We start from the raw sequence: 22,230 nt of genomic DNA, 5'->3' as shown, positions 1-22,230 counted from the left end.
TGGGAGATAGGAGAGAAGGAGGAGAAGAGCGAGCGGTCAGAGGGTGGGTCTGAGAGCCAGGATGTGGATGTGGGATGGGAGGGTGGGAGCAATGCTATTTTAGTGCCAATGACAAGGTTTCTTTCCAGGGCTATGTTGTAAAAGTTGTCAGAGAGAGAATAACAGAGTGCTTCGGTGTGGGAGTGGGTGAAGGAGGTGCAGGAAGGGGCATTGAATTTGGTGATCATTTTATAGGGTTCCCTATAGGGGTTTGGGGAATGTTGATCCTATTCCAGTAAAAAGATTTGTTGGCCCTTCTAATTTCTGCCCTGTAGACTTTGAGCTGCTGGATGTAAGCTATTCTGTTCTGCTGCGATGAGTCTGCCCGCCATCTGCATTCAAGGATGTGGTTCTGGGTTTTGTGACATTTGAGAGCTGAGGTGAACCCTCTGGGGGAGAGGCCTTGTCTGTTGGAAAAGGGTCTGATAGGGGTGAGTGGGCTAAGAGCTTCTGAGAGCCATTGTTCAAAATGGCTGATGGAGAGCTGACCCGACTGGAGTGGAAAGAGGGGAGGGAAACAAGCAGAGAATCTGCCATGTCCAGAATTACTTTGAACTTGTTCCATAGAGGGGTGCGGATTTACCTCCAGCTCACCCCGCCGGCAAACTTGGAGAATGCCGGATTGGAAACGACACAGTAATTCCGGACTGGCATACTTGCAATGAGGCCCATGGTCTCTTACTTCCTTGTCAAATAGGAGTCGTCATAAGCTGCTGAGGCCGCAGTGGTGCCAATATTACCATCCAGTGTAGCAGAACCTGTCAACTAAATGCATACATTGCCACTGGGTGAATTACACATGCGCCTGCGGCCTAGGCGCTTCTCCCTCTTCCTCACTCTGGAGGCCCATGTGCGGGGGCCGCCCAGGTACATCTGCAGCATGGCTGAAATCAAGACGAGTGTCTCTTCTTTTACTCACTGACCCAGGAAACAACAGCCCAGCCATTCTGGGGGGCAATTGCCACTGTGTTCCCTTGGCCAGTCCTCCCATGCATGGGGGAGGGGTGTAATGATCTTACATGCAGACAGGCACAACTATACCGCAGTTTACAAATGTTATGAGGGAGAGAGAGAGAGGAGGACAGGGAGAGATCGATCTATATATATATATATATATATATATATATATATATATATATATATATATATATATATATATATATATATAGGATCTGTCTGTGTATGTAAGGAAGTGTAACTGGAGGCAGAATTGTCACGTTAGCTGAGCAGTCTTGAGTTTCCTTTAAAAGTCAGCATCACACTGAGCGGAAAGAAAGGATCCGGTTGGCCAGAACATGTCAATTAATAATGGTATCCGAGAGCTATATAGCGGTTTATGCTGGATTTCTTCAGCTTCTAAGCACTGTAATACATGGTGCTGTCATCACCAAATGTAATGTTTTTCAATCTGTCAAACTTGCAAGGAAGAAGGGCTGAGGCAGACCTACCAGTATTTGAGTTTGAGTCCAGGCTGTGGTAATTACCCTGCCGAAGAGCTTGCAGCAATTATTGGGGCAGTTGTTAAAAGTGCGGTCAGTGGGAGAGTGAAGGTACAGTGGGTATGGGCCGGAACACGCATAGCGTGAAAATGGAGGCTTGAGGTGATTGGAGCAGGTGGCGATGGAGGGCTCGCCCGCTCCCCTAGTAATACCTGAGGCGTCCAGTCTCCTGGCTGACGCACGAGCACATTCAATGTCTTCATATTTTCTTGTCTTTTGAGCTATTTTGCAGGATATTATTTTCATACAGGCACGCTTTCTTTATATGCCCAGACAAGACAGGCATGTCGCAACGCCTGCGCCATAGAGCCCAGCACATGAGAGCGGGTGTGGTGGCGCCTGTCTGTGCGCGGGAGGGGTAGGCCTAGGACACGGGCAGCTGGCGCACATCTGGATGCAAGTGGATTTTTCACATCTGTAGAATTCAAGACGGATTTTGAAGAAGGCTCTGCGGGTTGTTTTCATGGTCACGTGCACCTCCAAATCACCACAGACGCTGTTCCCACCGTGGCTAAGTATACCTGACCACGAGGCTAGAGTGTGGAAGCCAGCGTGCACCGGACCCCTTACCCAAATCCGTCTATTGTATGAAACAGTTCTCAACCTTTTTATTTAAATGGGCCCCTCCACATGCCACCCCTTAGCTGCCCCATCTCCCTTATCATCACATAAGTTTTGGCCAAACTGTGCCATTCTGAACTGAGTTGTTACCATATTGCCTTTTTGCAAAACTGTGCTTAGATGTTACTCTCTGCAAAACTGTGCTATTCTGAACTTAGCTGTTAGCCTGCTGCATCCTAGCCCTATCGTATGATCTTGAACCTAGGTGGCTCGAAAGACACACTGCTGTACACATGACTCATGCTGATAGGAAAAGCCCCCACTAGCCCATCTCTGCTCCCACCATCTTTTGTCATTGTACTTACTGCTCCACTCTTATGCCCAGCATGTTCTATGCCTAGCATGTACCCCTATCTATTACCGCACAGCATTTATCCGCAGAGTGCATTTTCAAATCTAGGTACTACCCCATTGTAACCTAATCCTAGTGATTACCAGACTTGCATTGCGTAGCTGCGCACCCAGACCATGATCACCTGGTTCACTCTCACTCTCACCATGTTCCCTTTCTGCATCATGCCAGACAATGTACACTGTACCGGCAACAGCTTCACAACCGTCAACAATGGCTTAGCCAAGCTAGGCTGCCCTAGGCACTACCCAATCCCCTGCCCCACGCCCTTCCTACCCTCCCAGCCACCTTTTCCACTTAACCACCACTCCCACCCTACCTTCTCCGTAGACAACAGCTCCCCTACCAATGCGACCTCTAACAAGACTCCTAATCATAGCACATTTAGTGCTCCTTGTCGCACGGGGCCCTCCACATTGAAATCTCCAGAACCCTTACGCTCTACCAACCCTGACCTCACCACCCGCAACAACAGACTAGGCACCAGGCTGCCCCTTACCAATAGCATCCACCTGACCAAACTCAACACCAAAACTAAGAAGAAATCAAAGACCCCTAATGCACCTGACCCACTCCCCCTAAAAGGAGCCTTACTCAATGCCAGATCCCTGGCCGCCCACCCCACAGAAATTGCTGACACTATTCTAACCCATGATCTTGACTTCCTTGCCCTAACGGAAACTTGGCTACATGAGGCTTCAGGACCACACTTATCGTTAGCCATTCCAGCCAACTACTCCATCCTCAGAGCCGACAGACCCAATGGTAAGGGAGGAGGCGTAGCAATCATCTCCAAAACAACACTAGGTTGCAGACTAGTCTCCACCCTATCTCTTAAATCCTGCGAGTTACTCACAATCAAGTTACAAACCTCCCCCACAAGTACGATTACACTACACCTTATATATATAGACCTCCAGGCCCTTCGGGTACCTTCGAGGAAGACATTACAGTGCTCATTACTGAAAATTCCAAGCCACTAGCACAAACTATTATCCTCGGTGACTTCAATCAGGGCTACAATGACCCCAAGGATTTACCAGCCGCATCCTTAGCAAACGCCCTAAATGAGCACGGATTCGCTCAACTTAGCATTTCTCCAACTCACCAGAAAGGCAGAATTCTCGACTGGGTAGCAACTCTTAACTGCAACAGCACCTGTAAGGACCCCCAACCTCTTACATGGACCGACCACTACCTTATCCCACTCGAAATTCATACCAACCAGGCCTCGCCGAAGAAACGCCTCCTGGCACCAGCCTGCCCTACCAGAAACAAGCTCAACATCACGGCCGAAGCCCTACTACCCCTGGTCCTACCCACCCTCAATGCTCTACCGGACAATGCTGACCTTAACCTACTAGTCGACACCTTCAACAACTCCATGGCAACCGCCATTGATACCATTGCCCCTTTGAAACTACGTAAAAGTAAACCAATAAACCACCTGAATTTGTGGTACACTCCCGAACTCAAACTACTCAGGAAAAAGAAAGCCAAACTAGAACTATTATGGAAAACTAACCCATCACCTGAAAACAAATCCAATCTTAAAAACATCTCCGCACTATACAAAAGTGAGATAATTCACACCAAAAAAGATGCCTATGACGTCAGGATTGACCAGGCAGGCTCCGCCACAAAATAATTATTTAAAATTCTTAAGGAGCTAGAAAACCCCAATCCCCCTCCAGACAACTGCTCAAAAGATAAACCCTGTTGCACCAGCATCCAGAATGCCCTCAACAATAAAATCACAGGACTCCAGACCAAAATCGAGAACAAACGCCAACAACTCCCCAACAACAAAACCGCCAACCCTAGCTTAAGCCCACCAACACCTAACAAAACCAATATAGGCTTCACTTTTAAGAAAGTCGAAAAAAAATCATCACTTCCCTAAAACCCTCTAATTGTAAAGGGGACAGCTGCCCTGCACAAATAATAAAAGACGCTGCCAGAGACCTCTCCCCCTTTATCACCAAGCTAATTAACCTCTCATTTGCTAACAACTCTGTCCCTAACAACCTAAAACAATCCTGGGTGCTCCCTCTCCTAAAAAAACAATCCCTGGACCCAGCCATACCAACGAATTATAGACCCATCACTACTGTCCCTTTTCTGTTAAAAATCTTGGACAGAGTCGCCTACCTCCAGATTCAGGAGTACCTGGAATCTAACTAACTGCTAGGTATACGCCAATCTGGCTTTAGACCTCAACACAGAACTGAAACTGCTCTGGTTGACCTCAAAAGCCAGATTGATGAAATCAAAGACCAAGGAAATGCAGCCATCCTACTTCTCTTAGACCTCTCAGCGGCCTTCAACTTAGTCGACCACGAAATCTTATGTAACCACCTCTCCATCGCAGCCCACTTCTCCCACTCTGCCTCCGCATGGATACAATCCTTCCTGGCGAATAGAACCATGCGAGTCTTCTCCACAACAGGTGCTGCTGACCCTATCCCCATCACCTGCGGAGTCCCACAAGGCTCCTGTGTCTCCCCACCTTATATAATATATTTACGAAGCCCATATTCGACAAATTGGACCGTCTGGGTGTCACCTACACAAACTATGCAGATGACACCCAGATTCTCCTCACCATCTCAGGCAACTACAATGCGGACGTCACCCGGATCAACAAAATCTTTTCTATCATTCAGGCATGGATGGCCACCCATGGCCTCTGCCTGAATGATCAGAAGACGGAGCTTCTGCTGGTCGGCTCTCCTAACAACCTGTCTAAACTCAGTCCCAGCTATAAGAACATTATCATAGACGGTAACACCATCGCTATTGCTAAAAGTGTGAAAACCTTAGGCTTCCACCTTGATGCCAACTCCAACCTCTCCAAACAAATCAACTCAACCGCCTCGGCCACTGCCTATACGGGTAAGCTAATCAGGGCAAGTAGACCCTTCCTATCCCCCGACAGCTGCCTCACTCTGGCCAGAGCACTCATTCAATCCAAACTAGACTATTGCAACAGCCTGTACCTAGGAGCCAACCAATCTGTAACTAACAAGCTCCAGGTTCTCCAGAACAATGCTATATGCGCAGCACTCAACATCCCAAAGCGCGAGCACATCTCCACTACCAGGAAAGCGTACAAATGGCTCTCCATACAGCAAAACATTGACCTCAAAACTATCTGCCTCACCTATAAGGCCTTAACGAACCTAGCCCCACCGTACCTCTCCAACAAATTCACTCTAAAATCCACATCCAGAACCACTAGATCATCCAACTCCTTATGCCTGCTAGTTCCCAGATATGCCTTTAAAAGAGCAGGAGGCGCGAGTTTCACTGTACTAGCCTCCCAACTTTGGAACACCATACCACTCAAAATTAAAACCACAGAGTCCTTCCCGATCTTCAGGAAACTTGTTATTGGCTGGTTATTGAACAAAGAGTAGCATCCACCATCATCCCGAATATCTAACGGCCGCAACCATACCTGCACTATATAATATGCAAATTGTTGTACTATGTAAATCCTTTGTAATTGATGTACCTGTAAATGTAAATTCGTATCTTTTTCCTGTAACCGTGTCCTTAAGCGCCCTTCTACCCACGGGTCCGGAGCACTCTACAAATAAACTAAACAAACAAACAAACAAACATACATATAAGTAGTGTGACAATGTTATAAAAAATATTTATGGCCATATAACGCTATGAAAAATGAGTACAAGCATGTAATAATATCACACAATACTAAATAAAAGACACATTTACAATCCCTGGAGTAGGACAAAAGACATAACAAACCCCTCCCTGCAAAGGAAGGTAAGTAGTATTATGCAGCATTACAGAGATACAGCACTAACATCCCTAAAATGCATGGGGCCTTGCGCTTAAAAGTGCACCAAAGTATTGCGCAACGGGAAAAAGTTAATGGAGTGCTTCTGGGGTCCAATGAAGAGTTCCAAAGGGTAGAAGATAAGTTTAGCTAGCTAATATAATTGTTCCTCACTTTTGGAATGCTTGCGCGAGCAAGCAGCAGCAAAGCCCAACTGTTATAAAAGTTACCAAACTTTTAAAAGGGATTCAAGGGTTCAGGTAAGTACTGTTAGAACTCACCCACGTACTCTGATTCTTCTTAGGATTTAGCCGGTCTTCTGAATAGGGTCTGAGGTCACTTTTCCCACCTTTAGCTCTGCTCCCTGATGCCCAGGGGTTGCAGGTTCGAGCACGTCTCCTGTAGGTGACACATGCAATGCCTGGTCTTCAGGGTGGAGAATGCAGAATACCTCAATGCAGGGATTGGTTGCAGAAAAGCTGTTTCAATCAACGGCCACCGATGCATGGTGACGCAGAGGGGACACACTTGTCGTGGTCTGACTTCTCCTCGTAACTTGGTCCCCTTGATGCTGAAGTCTTCACTGCACTGCAAAAAGAGCAGGTCAGATTCAAAAATTCAAATAAAAAAATGTGAGGGTCCATAAAAATGGAGGGAAATGTGCTGTAAAGAGAAGTCTTTCCAAACATAATTGGTCCTTTTAAAACCAAAGTACACTAACAAAATGTAGACTTTTAAATAGAAGTCTATGTTAACATGTATTACGGCACGAAATATGTGGCATCTTCCGCGAGGAATGCGGAGCTGCTGGAGTGCAAACTTGGGCAAACAAGGCAACAGCACCTCAGACACTGCCGGAACCCTGCTCAATATTGAAATCTATGGACAGTGTTTAGCAGGTAATGCCTGGATTAGTTACTGGCAATCTTCATCACTCCGAGTCCTTATCTTCTGCGTCCCAATACTTACTTCATGAAGGCTCCACCCTGCCACCAGTTCGTCTCAACCTCTCTTCTCTTTCTTCTTCCTGTGGCCCATGAAGGGTCTCAGCCCCCTGTTCACAACCAATTAGTCACACATAACATACTTCAGGCGTGAGAGGCGAGAATAAGTACTGGGACGAGGACGAGTATGACTATGAGTAATGAATATTACCAGCAAGCTATCAGGCATTGCCTCCAGGGCCCGCTTCATCGTCCCATTCCTTAATTCATGAAGTATACCAAAAACCTGGTATGCTGAGACTTGTACAAATATGTTTTTCATTTACAGTTTATTGTGTTGTGGTTTATAATATAAAGGAATGATTTCATATCTAGAAGGTACCAATATGGATACACAAATTCCACAGAGAGAAAAACCAACAAAACCTGCCTGTCTAGTAAAAGCTGATTTCAGTACTCATTAGTCTACAATATTAAGAGGTTAAGACAAATTTGGCTCTATCATATAGATATCCCAACGGTAATTCCGCCAGGATACCGCCAGCGCAAATTGTGTTACCGCAACTCAGTCTGGCTCTATTAGTGCCGGATCCCAATTTGGAGGGGGTAAGGTGGTAGTAAATCCCCATTCACTTTGGGCCGATTGGATCCAATGGGACATTCTGGGCGTTATTACCGCGGTGCAATTTGCATCGCGGTAATAGCACCACAAATGGCCAGAAAGGGAGGCTTTTACCCACAGCAAAAAGTTGGAGGTAAACCTCCCACTTTCCGCCCAAACTCGGGATTGGGCAGAGCGGTAATGCAGCGGTAATAGCATTACCGCTGCATTTTTACCACTCTGCCCAACTCCTGATGACCCCCGAAATTAGTAAGATACAACTCTCTTAAATTATGCAGGCTTTCACAGAGAATAAACAGATGCTTCAGAGTTTGCGTGCAATTATTGTTCTTCCATAAACAACGAAACCTTAGTGACCTTGAAGTGCCCTATCGCACTCCAACCACTTCAAAGGTGGGTATGCAGTTTAACCAAAAGAGCATACATTGGGCCTCAATATAAGTTGGGCAGTGTGGTAAAAATGCATCAGCAATTCAGTTACTGCTGCATTACTACACCACCCAACTATGAGTTTGGCGGAGGGGTGGAGGATTCAACTCCAGCTAAGAGCTGGAGGTAAAGCTCCTACCTTTCTGTAAAAAAAGGCAATTTCATCAGAATTACCACCGGTGGTAATTCCCCCGAAATCCCCCATGTAGTCCTATGGACTCCAATTAATAGGGACTAACACGCCACCACTTGTAATCCGGTGATATCACCGCCGGACAAAGGGGCCGTAATGGTAATTCTGTTTGCTGGTATGTTTATGTTTACAAATTTATATAGCCCTTAAGTCCACAGGCATCAAAGCGCAGGCATGAACACAAGGACAACAAAAATGTCACAGGACACGCTAGAGAGAAGGGGCGTCATAAAAAGAAGTACAGAGACAGTTGAGTAAAGAGCAGGGCCTTGAGCCTTTTTTATAAAACACAGCAAGACTCTGTTCCGTGGGAGTGAACTCCAAGCCTTAGCAGCATGCACAGAGAACGAGCGCCCCCCCCGCACCTTGCCCGTTTGACTCTAGGGCAGATCAGTCTACAGTTTCCTGCCGATCTGGTTGAACGTGAGGATTGTTGCAGCTTCAAGCATTCTTTCAAGTAGCGTGGGGCCAGACCAAAACCCCACCTATGAACTAGGGTGTTCAGTTTAAACGTGATTCTGGTGGGATCAGGAGCCAGTGAAGATACTTAAGCATGACACACGCCCTCTTTTAGGGACATGCTTTACCATATGAACCGCATCGTTTTGAAGAACCTGAAGCTTATGTAAATTAATTGTACTGGCTCCACAGAGAAGAGCATTACAGTAATCTATTCTAGGCATGATAGCTGCCCTTACAAGAGTTTCGCAATTGTTAGGGGAGACAAAGGGCCTCACAGCCCTTAACAGCCGTAGGTGATATTGAGATGTTTTCACCACACTGTCTACTTGGGCATCCGCTCCCAGAGATGCCTCAAAGAAGACACCAAGGGCCTCATTACAAGAGTGATGGAATGGGTTAACGGGTGCCGCAAAAAGGATGCGGACCCGTTAACACCATTCCGCCACATTACGAGGTCCCCTCGCAGGTTTCACCAGACGTGCAGAGCGGGTCCCGCGAGGGGATGAGGGAGCTAACAATGGGTCGGTCGTAATCGGCCCGTTGTTTGCTCCCTCTCCCATTCCCATTCAACCCTATGGGGGCTGAAATGAGAATGGGGAAGGTCCAGGCCCGGGTTCCTGGAGGGAGGAATTACCGGGCCCTCCGAACTCAGAATGGCCCGGTAATTCCCCATTCTGGGAACCCGGACCCGATTTTGGCGGCAGCCATGCCGCCAATAGCGGCATGGCTACCGCCAAAATCGTAATGAGGCCCCAAGAGTTTTAACCTTATCCTGAATTTTAATCTCATTATCTTCTAAACAAAAACAAGAGAAGCGAGGGTCTAGTTTTTCACGGGCCTGGGAAGAGCTAAAGATAAGAAACTCTGGGCCTTATTATAACTGTGCCGGTCCGGTAACAACGGTGCCAGTAAGCCTACTGGCACCGTTGTTACCGGACCGGCACAGTACGACTCTGCGAGTTGGTGCCATCCTGCCCGCCAGGGCCAGACCTGCTGGGCGGGACAGCACCCACTCACAGAGTTTGTACAGGAGCAGGTGCTCCTGTGCCCCCATTCCCATGGAGTCCCAAACAAAATTACGCGGGCGCCTGACTTCCCGGCCACCTGAATTGGAATAGCCCGACCCGTAATGAGGCCCTCTATCTTTGAGCCGTTCAAGCATAGTCAATTGGTAGTCATCCAATGTTTGATGACGCTATAGACCTTCTGTACTTTACCTAAATCCAATAGATAGTTGCTTGTTAATTCTATGTGGAGCTGAGTATCATCTGCATAATTTGCGAATGCAATCCCAGAGTCCTCCAAAATCTCACATAAAGAGCGTATATATACATTAAACAGGGAGGGTGACAAACAGGCACCCTGTGGCACACCACACGTGATTCTAGATTGAGGCGAAGATGCTTTATCCATAACCATGTGGGACATGCGGTCACCCATAAAGGATTTAAACCATATGATGGAGTTCTTAGAATATAGCACATCGGCCTGTGACGCTGAAAACCATCTATTATGATCTACAAGGTCGAGGTCAGGTCCAAAAGCATCAAAAGACCGGATTTACCTTGGTCCACCATATCCAGCATTTGTGATTGAAGATCCACCAATGCGCTTTCCATGCCGTGATTGGCACGAAATCCGAATTGTCTGGAATGCAGCTCATTTGATGCCTCCAGCTATTCTTGGAATTGATCGGTAGGCGCTTTGTCAATCATTTTTATAAAAAGGCAACATTTGTAATAGGTCTAAAGTTCCCCATGTTAGCCGGGTCAGCCCCAATCTTTTTTATCAGGGGTGTGGTCACCACATGTTTGATGGCATCTGGTACTATACAGTGGAGAAAAGATGCATTCACGAAGCGGGTAAACAATGGGATGAAGAAACTGGGATTATCAAGGACAAACTTGGAGGAGATGGTATCGCTAGGGCATGATGTCGGATGCATCCTTTTTAATATCATCTCCATTTCCTCTACTGAATCAGGGTTAAAATTAAACATATCACCTGTATTACAAATAGGGGTATGAGCCAGGGTGGGATATGTAATATCTGGGGAAGGATTATCTAAAATGTTGGCCCTTGCTACATTAATTTTTATAAAGGAACGGCTCTTGAATGTTCTGGTACTCCCCATCTGCCCTACAGATCAGATTCGGTTATATGTCAGGTTTTTCTAAATATTTGAAAATAGAGAAAAGTTTCGTAGCACTATTGGCAGCCTTCTCTATTTCTTTGTTAAAAAAGTCATTCTTGGCATCGATAATTTACTGTCTATATACCTTTTCTAGAGATTTCCAAGGGAGCAAATTACTTGCAGAGCTATCTTTACTCCACCGTCTTTCTCCACCATCTTTCAGCACGTCTTCTCGGCAGATCTACCACTGTGATACCACCAAATCTCTTATGTAAGCTACAAGGAAAGCACTTTAGGAAGGATTTCATCAGGCTGATTTTGGAAAGCAGTTTATTCAGATTTAAACTGCTTAGTTTCCAAATAACTGCAATTATCTCCCCAACAATACCGATGAGCTTTCATGTTTAGGTGTTAAAAGGAAGAATCCGTAAAATGGCACTCACTAAAACCACCCTTTCTGCCACCTGTAATATCCTGGTAATACCAGACGATGAAAACAGTAGGTGCGCTTGCTGATTTGCAAGTTAGGCCTGCCGATAAATCACTGCCCCTACCAGAAAAATACCAGTGCCGGAATTACCAGCATTTTTTCCACACCGGGGGAACTCATATTGAGCCCCAAAGTCTCTCAGTACTGACAGTCCTAGCTATTAGTCAGTTTCCCCATAAGAATGAGCAAAACAGGCAAGGTAAGTAAAACAGAAAGCTTTACTGACCCACCAAAAGTCAGGGCAAGGTTCAAAAATAAGCAAAAGGACTGGGGGGTCCTGTAAGAATCTATGGAGGGAAAGGTGCAAAAAGAAAATATTTCCTACAGTAGGCATAGTGTCCTCTTCCCTTGTGAATGGACAGAGTTTCTACATGGAACATGGCACATTGATCTTTCCAGGGTTCTTCCACTCTTGCAGCAGCTTCTTCCGGATGCCTGAAATCATGGGCAGCCCTCGCTTAACTGTCTCACCGTGGGATCCTCTTCCACCGCCTCACTTGTGGCCATCCTAAATCTCAATTGGCCACTTCCTCCTTGCCCAGGTATTTGCCAGTAGGCTGTTTCCCTTCTCCTTCCAATAAGAAACTGCTTGAAGAAGACCAGAGCCACTGATTCATTGTGTTTCTTGGACATCCTGAAATGTGCAGCCACTTTCAGCCCTCAGCGTTTCCTTAATCAGGTCCTTAATCCGTAAATCCAGCTTGGAACTTGTTGGGAAGGAAGTATGGTGTTTCCGCACCTCAAAGTACTTTAGAATTAGGCAAGACTTCTTTTGACTTCCTTCAGGCACTATGATGGGGGAGGAGGGGCACTGGGAAGGCTTTTATATGCAAATATAATCATATACACAGACATGGGCAGGCACTGAAAAGGGTAGTTATTGTTTAAATATAAAGCACAATTAAAGATTAGCTGAATACATTTGTAAATGTCAAATCCTGTGCATTTCTACAATCTTAGCACAGTAGAGGCAAGCTCTCTCCCGGAAAGAATGCAGCCTGTGCTAAAAGTAGGACTACAGGCTTCCGCTGTGTTCATGCTAGCACTAGCAGCACAAATTCACTGACAGCTGTTTGCTGTCTGTCAAGAGCCCATGCATGCTAAAATGGGATTTTACATGCTCGATGCACACAATGCAGAATTATGAAAATAAGGTTTAAAGGAGATCATAGAACCAGATAAAAACATGAGTAGAAGGAGTGGAATATGGATAGAATGAATTGAATTTAGTTATACAAATGTTTAGGTTTTTCCTGGGGCTAGGCCTCAAGGTTTGTACAAGTCTGCAGGGCTGTAGTGCGTTTCTATGTAAGGTAGCAATATGTCAAGTAGCATGTCCTGACAGAAATAGCTGAAAATGAAGAAAGGAAGACTTTGCAGCATCCCTTACATGGAAGCAGGATGGTTTGGAATGGAGCCATGGGCCGGATCCAGTGACACAACTGCAGCAAGCCAGGAGCATATAAACCCCTGCCTGGCATCACTGTGAGAGGAGAAACGAGCGGGTGAGGGACAGAAGGAGACCGTTCAGGGAGCAGAGTTCTTTGCTCCCATCCTCATTTCTTTAAAATTTAATTTGTTATCCTTACAAGATAGACTCTTGGCCTTATTTCCCTAGAGGGGTGTATTTATTCTGGTGTGAGTGTAATTAGGGACACCATTACAATTAGGAACACCCTTACAATTAGGGACACCCTTACAAACTCTTAGAGCACTTGCTTGTTAAGAGGAGGTGGAGGTTGAGGAGGGAGATTCCACTTCCTTGTGCTTCAGTGTTTCCCAAAATGTTCCTATTGTCACCAAAACATTCTGTCCTTCCTCTGTTAATGCAGGGAATCACAGAGCCAATGTTCCCGCTTCTTAAGAAGAACCCTGTTGCTGGCTTCCTCAGAAGCACGCAGTCCACAGCCTGCAAAGCGCTAAGGTATTCAGTGTCCCAAAGCCAAGCAGTGGGGGAAACCTTCCGTACAGACGCTGATTCATGGGGGAGGAGGAAGCCTAGCAGCATGGGCGCCCCAACTTTCATGGTACACTATTTTGCCCCCATTCATTTGGCTGGGGCACCTTTTTTCAGATGTCATGTCCCCGCCAACATTTTCAGCAAAGTTACTCCACTGCCTAGCAGGACCCTCTATAAAGTCCTGAAGACGGAAAACAAAACACGAAGTTGGAAGGGGACTGGCACCCTTCAGAGGCCACACGAAAAAGAAAGATAACAGAGGGATTATGGTGGAACTTTCACGAAGTAAATACATGAGGAAGAATAGGAATGGGGCAGTGAAGAGGGACACAGAGGTAATCACTGCAGGCACAGCGGGTGGATGGTGTGGCAGTGCCATGATCTTACCATCCTCACATCCAAGTGACCAGCACTGGACTGACACAAAACATTATCCCAGCCACCAAAAAAGAGGATTATCCCAGCCACCAAAAAAGAGGCCCGCACTCACAATGTGTGTCATTTTATCACAATCTGTTTGGCAAGTATATGGAGGCACGTTTTGGGGGGAAATGTGTGGGAAATTCTAAAGCACATGGGTCAGCTAGGATTGTTTTAAACTACCAGCTTACTGGGCCTCCAGACATCTTCAGCCGTGCCTGCCCAGAGGCCTTAAAGTGGCCTAAAATGAAACACACAGCACCCACCAGCAGAGGGCGGAAGAGGCTACTTCTGAAAGACAATCACTAAGGGCAGGGAGGGCTCGGTGCTGCCACAAAGGCAGTCGCTGCAGCTTCTACGCCTAGAACTGTGCACACAGAAGTAAGTGCCTGCAAAAAGGGTCTGAAAGCTCTGGCGTTGCAAGTGGAAATTCTATTTAAAAACAGACATGTTTGTTTTCCTTGTAGCGCGGCGCTCAGGATGTTCTTTGGTAATTGTTTTAGCAGCTCCTACGAAATGTATGTCATTGGGCCTCATTACACGGATGGCGGTATTAGCACATGGACCAAGGTGCTATTAGCACCTTGGTCCATGCCGGAAAAATACCGGCACCGCCTTGGTGGAAGGGGGAATTACCGCCCCATTCCAAAGTTGGCGGGGCGGTAATTCCCCCTTCCACCACTGCCCTTCCCCATTCCCATTTTTGCCCCATAGGGCATAATGGGAATGAGGAAGGTGCTAATTACGGCACCTGCAAAAAGCAGGCGTTAAAGCACCAACCCGCTAAGGGACCTCGTAGTAAGGCGGTAATGGTTAACGGTCACCGTTACCATTAACGGTGACCGTTAACCATTACCACCATCCGTGTAATGAGGCCCATTGTCTCTTTGGGAACTTGCACTACAAGTTCCAGGATGCAATGGGCATTCTTTCCCTTGACCAATATGCTCAAATGCACTGGTGTATGTTTGGGGACCTCCGTTCCGGGATGCAACTTTGTGTTGCTTTTAGCTTTTCACCTTTGGGATCCACACTCCAGCTTTGGAACACAATGTACCATTGCTTTTCTCATCGAGCTGTGTTGCTTTCATCTCCTCCGTGCACAGTAGTTGCCGGTAGGAATCTGGGAATCGCCACTACAAGTTCCAGAATGCAATGTGGCCTCTCGTCCATTCTCACATGTGTCTGCCCTGAGTTTCTGACGCTCTAACAGGCTTCTCTCTTCATCCACCACAGAGTGCTCATCGGGGGTTCTCTGCTCTTGCCAGAATCCCTTGCTGTCCATCGGGTACTTCCCCTCAGCATCTCTCCGTCCTAGCAGGAATCCCTGTCCGTCCACCTGGCACTGCACGCCAGGGTCTTGCCTCTCCAGCCGGAATCCCTTGCTCTGCTGGTCTTCTGGCTTTTTCCTTTCTTCTGCTGATCCACTGTCCCGCTCACATGATCACAGATAGTCAAGATAGCTTGTGGCAGATTCGTATTGTGGGCAGTGAGTGACTGACACACTTCGCCACGCACCCCTACCCGTATCTGCCATATTCCATGTTGGGAATAAGTGGAGAAGCAAGTTAATAATGACCCCTCTAAATTCTTCCTAGAGAGCTAGTGGAGCTGATGGCCTAAGGAACCATTCCAGTGACGCCATTCCTGCCACCAGTTGATAGAATACCCACATTTTGATTTCTTCTGCTTCACCTCTTGTTATGAGGGTTCTGGTTTGTGCTTTATTCAAATACTGTTTACATCGGGGAACATCTGATCCAATAATTATGGCCTGTGAGAGTTGAGGGATTACTACTGTTTTCCTCTAAGTTTTCCCTCAATGTATATCTAATATGGCATTTCCTGGTAATACTTTTTTCGACCCCTGTACACAAATTATATCGATTGGTCAGGCTTGTTTTCTCTGTTAAAACTGGTGTTGCGCGGAGCCTACTGTAGCGCAGCACGTCTAAGCCCCCCCTTTTGGATCCCTCTGCGGTAACGTTCACATATAGTTTCTCCCTGCTTCACAAATGCTGCGGGTTTGCGGATTTTGTGATTTCCAAAAGGCCCGTGTACCCTGAGGGTCAACATCCCACAAAATGATCTCTGATGAGGTGGTGCATTATCTCTGGGGAAGTAGGGGGCCTGTTGGACAGACTGCTCATGTTCAGTAAGATGAGAAAAAGTTGCAGCATGCCATTTTAGGGGGGGGGCCTGCCCCCTCGCCTGAGTGGTATGGAGCACAGCAGCAACGTCCACCATCGTGCTTCATTTGCACAGGGGACTGTGCTGCCTGCCTCCGGTCAGAGGCACATACGCTGCTACACATTTGTTTTTGTTTTCTTGTTGCAGAGCCTTTTCTGCTCAGCAGGAAATGTAGCATGTAATAAGGAGAGGCGTTGGAAGACTGGCCCCGTCGCCTCCCATTATTTCGTTAACAGTGTGGATGCACTGACTGACAGGAGAGCGGTCTTCTGTTTAGGGAACAGCCGGAAGACTGGCCCTGCCACCTCTTAGTATTATGCTAGCAGCATAGATGCACTGACTGACAGAAGAGCGGCCCTCTCCTGTCAGTCAGCATGTTTGCATTGCAGAGAGGATGGTAGTATTATCGGGTCCTCTGTAGTCGGGATTTGCCAGTAATACATGTGGTTTTTGCAGGTAATACCATCAGAATCAAGGCAGAGATGCTGGTAAATGGGCGCATGCGAAGGAAATAAGGCCACATGTGGGATGTACTGACCCACTAGTCTCTGCCCTGCGACATCCCTGTGTGCTGGTGGCACCAGAACCAGCAAAATGGCCACAAAGAGCCCTATGTGCGCTAAACCTATGAAAATTGCGCTGTAAAACCAGAAAGATGGCTGCCAATCTACTTTGCCTGTGTAAGTGGTGGACAAGGAGACCACACTGCTGAAACCTGTCACTGGGCTGCCCACAGAGTGAAAATGGAAACTACATGAAAGGCAGTGCTTTATTGCAAGGAACCCAGAAGTGCTCTGAATTCCTTTTTTCCGTCTTGGTTGCTGAAATTACAAAATAATGGTTCAAAACATCAGAGAATATCCAACATCCTTGCTGGGTGTTACCCGTCACCTTATTTAAGGAATCCACATAAGCACACAATGCCGGTAAAAGCAGAATTTGTCACCAGAATATCCACATTAAAAGGTGTGCTTGTCTGTAAAATCAGTCAAAATATGGGCGCAATACGACCGGCCCCCTGTATGACAGCTGTCATTTAATTGCATTGGAAGCTTAAACCTGTGCAGTTAAAATCAAATGGTTGGAATTAAGTGACTTGCTATCAAAAGTAATATAGGTTGCAACTACTTAATCTCTATGTTTTAAAAGACTGGAATTAGAGTTCTGTTTGCCTGTTTTGAAAATGTAAGTTTATTTTAATCAAAGAAAAATGTAAACAAAGTGATTTTTAAAGTCAGCCTGATGCCAGCCAAAACTACAAAGCAAATTCCACAGCTTGCCCCAACAAAAGGCACCTCCCTTCTGCTTTCTGGTCCAGGAACTCACATTCAGGTGTTAATGAAGAGGGGAGGGGATTTGGGCTGCTGCTCCTGGGAGAGACAACGGACTTCCTGGATTGAAAAGATATGCAGATGCAAGTGTCAACAGAAGCCCCTGCCAGAGGAAAGAGGCGGGGATTGATCTTGAGCCACCAGACACTTTGGGGGCAGGAACAGACAGTTTTGTTTATTCTTAAAGCACAGAAAAGTTTATTTTTGAAAAGGACTGACAAAGGACTGTGCGAATTTGTAAAAATTGGAAAATTACAGTATTGTTAATGTGAAATGTTTGGCCACGTTTCAAAAGTACTCAGAACTCTGCTATGTTCAGGGATACGACTGCAGAAATTGTGGTTTTGTAGCAATTGTTGTGATGTCAGAAACATGAAACTTCATATGATTATGCCCAGATATCATGCGCACATATGTGTAAAATTGTGGACAAATCTGACATTGGGTACCAACCCAAAAGTGCAAAAAATTGCCAAATCTAAACCCAAGCTCTCACCGTGACGGGGCTTCGATGAATACTTTCTCCACAAAATATGGGATAGAGATATGCTATTGCTATCAAGTTTGTAAAATTGTAAATATGTCTTGTATGAAAAGTAGATTTCATGTGCAAAAACAGAGCGGAGGTTTCCCTGGATCATAAAACACATCGTCATGATGACACTTTGTTTTCTTCTCAAATCAAGGGAGAGGAAAGACCCTAACCAATAGAATACCTAGGGGTGTGCCTAGTAGAATTTAGCATACCCACCCCTTTTGGAAATACATAAATAAAGGCAGCTTAGGGCCTAGACACACGCACGTTCACCCAACAACCGATTGCTGTGGAGCACTTTGCAAGAGAGATCCATATTCCTGACTCCAGACTCCAGAACTTGGAAAGCAGAAAGGCCCATTTCCAAAGCTGAACCATTCTCAGCTTGGCCTTTAAAAAATCCAGAAACCCGATTTTACCCCAGACCTCTAAGGGGGACAAAAGAACAGCCTGGCTGTGCTGTACTGCTTTCTTGCTAAGAATTCTTGCCAGAATCCAAAGATCCAACCCAGTAGAGCCGAGCTGTGACCAGATAGCTGCGAACCAGAACCTGTGAGATCCAGTCCAGTCCCACCGTGCTGCTCTCTTAGTGCCTTGCTGGTTGCAGAACCAGAGCGCCCTGAGTCCAGTCCGGTGTGCTAGCAGAATTCCTGTCCAGAAAGTCTCCCTGACCAGCTCCCGGACGGGTCCATTCCAAACATTGGTAGTGAGTATCCATAGCATAGGAGTGTCATTAGCATGTGTATTACCCATAAGTAATCCTATCCAAACCCATTCTCTTGTATCCAGAACTGCATTTTTAAACTCCTTTTGTCTTGCCTGAACTCTTTTTCTTACCCTATAGTCCTTTGTAATAGTAGTGTTAAAATCATATTTGCGCTGATATATTTTCTGAAGAAAGGCGAGCGTCTCGGCAGGCCAACCCATCCAGTGATATCCTGGGCTGGTGGCTGCGCTGTCGTGTAGTTTGCATCTTCATAGTCTCCCCTAGTGTAAAGAAACCTTGTTTGTTAATTTTAAAAAGTGCATTCTTGTTTTGCTATTTTGACTCTTTGTGAAAAAAATGACCTCCACAAAAACCTTCATAAGTTCTTCACCGTTTATGCTAGAAACAAAGTTTAAGTGTCCCAACTCCTTATAGTTATTCCACAATCGCGCTTACCACGCGCGGAAAAGTTTGCCACAAATTTTTCATTTGGCTCAAAACTATCACGTGTGAAATAGCTGTTCATGGCACCCGACCTCAGAAATAAGTTTTCAACTTGCTAGTTACTCAATAATCATTGCTAGTGTTTGTCTGAAACCATACAAAGCGGCTACCACTAGTATTGAAACCATTTTAGTGAATTAAATCCATTTTCAGTGTTTGTACCATTCATGCAAAGCCAACTTTAAACCATTTTTGACCAGTTTTCAATCATTCCTGTTTCCCTCTGTGTTTGCTGGGGGGAAATTGGGATTGATACTCCTGTTGTTGAATTCTCTATTCCTGAAACCTGTTTTCTCCCCTTCCATCTCTTTATATTGCATATTGGGGGAATTGAGTAGTGTGCAGGAGGAAAGAGTAATCATATTTCATTTTTATTGAATCCACACAAAGTATTATTCTATGCTGCATTATTTTTCCTATCATTACTCCGTGTGATTAAAGAGATTTATTGTGACATCAGCCCATTGGTGATCATTATATAACCATTACAATAGTTTGATATATATATTGTGAAATACATAAAATAAATATTTTTAACTTTGCAAAACAGCCTGCTTCCTGGTTCAGTGTGACCGGGGGGAATTCAAAGAGAGGGGCGTGATATAAGGGTACATAATTCAGAAATAAAAGAACTTATAAACATAAATAAATAATTAAGGATTTCAATTGTGCATCCCACACTAGGCATTGACTTAGTTGAAGTGCCGGTTTAAAATCACTTACAAGATTGGGGGCTCGTGCGCCGGGATTTCTGAATTAGACATACCACTTGTGACAGCCTAATACAGTGTGCTCACTAACGGGGTACATAAACCCTGTTGGGCTACCACACTGTGTTACACTGTGAAAAGCACCCCTCAATAGGAACGCTCTAAGGACTTTATTCTGTTTTGTAAATATAAAATAAACTCCTGTAAATCAGAAAGGAAATTAATATTTCCGGAATGGCGACCGTGGTAGAAATCAATATGGCTAAAGAACACCTACTGCACAAACTATTTCTCAGGGGTGAATGGACAGAACATGATCAGAATGTGTGGTTACAGGGAATTAAAGAGTAGACCACTGCAACAGGGTTACACAGATGGCAAGATCAGGGTCCATTACATATGGCACTGAGTGAACTGTATATGGCCCCTAAGGTAAAAGAAGAGCAAAGTAAGTTTGCCAAAATAGCGGCATATCTGTACCTCCATATTGGAGCAATACAGGACAAATATGCCGAAGGCCAAGATCTGGCAAACAAGCAACTGCAAGCATTAGAAAAGCCCAAACTGATCTGGACATGAGTCAGAAAATGAAATCAGGCAGTACCTGACAAAAATAAAAGAAGATATGGGTATCCTGCAGCAGGAGAAGGTAGAGCAGGATACCAAAATGCTGGCCTTGCAGAAGGAGTACCAAGAAAGTTTGGACTCTCTGCTGCAGAGCCAGAAAAAGCTGGAACAGTAAATACATTTTAACAGGGTATGTGCAGAGCAGGTAGCCACCCTGCAAAGCCGCCTAGACCAAGAAAAAGAAGAGAATAATAAATGAATCCTGAAAGACCTGGACACCCAGGCAGAATTTGATGAAGAGCACCAGAAAGCTGGTGCACTCCAAAGACAGAGGGACGACCTGGCTGCACAGAGGCATACTCTTGTTCAGGAAAGGGACACCTTAGGCCAGGAGGTCAATTACTTAAAAGAGAAGATAGAAGGAAATCACCTGGCTCCTCAGGGACCGGGTGACCTTCAAAAAGACCATGAGAAACTGTTAGAGCACACCAGGAGGTTGGAAGATGCTCCAGCAAGGAAAGACCAGGTCAGTATGGACAGGACTCAGGAGGTAACCCTCCTGCGGCAAAAACGGGCCCAATACTCTAAAACGCACAGGAAGCACAGAGAGACAATGAGGCTCTCTGTGAGAAAAATGACAGGCTCCACAGACAGGTAGCTATGCAAGAACAACTGATAGAAACTAGCAAGGCCTTGATAGAGGAACAGAAAGCTCAGGTTCTTGCATGGCAACAGGGAGCAGGGGCTGAGAGAGATGAGGTCTGCTAGGAAACGGAAACACCTGAGCATAACTTCAGGAACCCTAGTACCAGAGGCCTTCATCTCTTCCAATCCCTGGACTCTGCCAGCCCCATGTCCACTGGCGCACATGTGCCAAGGGCCACAGGGATGGCAGACCTCAATCCAATGAGGAATATGGGGCTCATAGATCAGCACCTCCCAGGAATGGATGGACAGGCATCTGGGTATGGGTTCCCAAGTGCTGTAAGATTTAGGGGGGGATACTCATCAAATCCTGGGAGCAAGGAGGAATCAGAAGACTCAGCACCCCAGGACACAGGAAACTAGGCCCCCACATTCTGCCAACCATTCCCAGGCTCGCAGAATCCGGGAGAGCCTAGAAGACCAGACGGGCACCTCTGGTAGCGTGCCTCTGAGTCAGAGGAGGAGTGGACCAGGTTCACCGAAACCAAAAACGCCAACAAGGTAAAAAGAGCCTTGCTCAAGGATCCCCTAAAACAAATCAAAGCGATAAGGAGCGTCATCACACCCTATCATAAGAACACGAAATATTCAGTTTGGTAGCACCTAGAGCTCTTTGTACAGATGATGGAAATTTTCAATTTTTAGGACAGCCAAAGCTGTATTCAATATGTGAAATGGACCTTCTCTCCCGAGTACTCCAGCTTCTTTGCGCCGCTGGAGGACCAGATTCATTCTAGATGGTCCACCTATCGGGCGGCCATCTTGAAACATTTTTCTGTGCACAGAAATCCTCAGAAGGCTCGCAAGGCAGCCTACAACTTGCAATGTGGGGAAGATCAGGCCCCACAAGAATTTGTTCAAGAATTAAAGCGTGCCTTTGCGCAGACCACCAGAGGGGTGCGCACTGACAGCAAAGAGTTTGTGAATACTTTCTTTCATGCTCTCCCCAAGTACATCATGACCCAGCTAGTGAGAGACTTTCACGAGAAAAGATCACTAGACTGGGTCATTG

The 22,230-nt window shown here is 46.0% G+C and overlaps 1 long non-coding RNA gene across 1 annotated transcript in view; it reads right to left on the bottom strand.

Moving 5' to 3' along the window:
• LOC138567313 (uncharacterized) overlaps nt 1-6,892 on the bottom strand; it is a 45,354-nt gene extending 38,462 nt beyond the window's left edge. The window contains exons 1-2 of the long non-coding RNA XR_011302169.1: nt 6,598-6,892; nt 6,029-6,114 (exon numbers count right to left, since the gene is read on the bottom strand). This is a non-coding gene — a long non-coding RNA (uncharacterized lncRNA). The remainder of the gene's footprint in view (nt 1-6,028; nt 6,115-6,597) is intronic.
• Nucleotides 6,893-22,230: the final 15,338 nt, after the last annotated feature.

Source organism: Ambystoma mexicanum, chromosome 1p, assembly GCF_040938575.1.
Source record: "Ambystoma mexicanum isolate Mex_15411 chromosome 1p, UKY_AmexF1_1, whole genome shotgun sequence".
NCBI lineage: Eukaryota > Metazoa > Chordata > Amphibia > Caudata > Ambystomatidae > Ambystoma > Ambystoma mexicanum.
The sequence above is the reverse complement of the archived record's forward strand: the minus strand, read 5'-3'. Positions and strand labels throughout refer to the sequence as shown.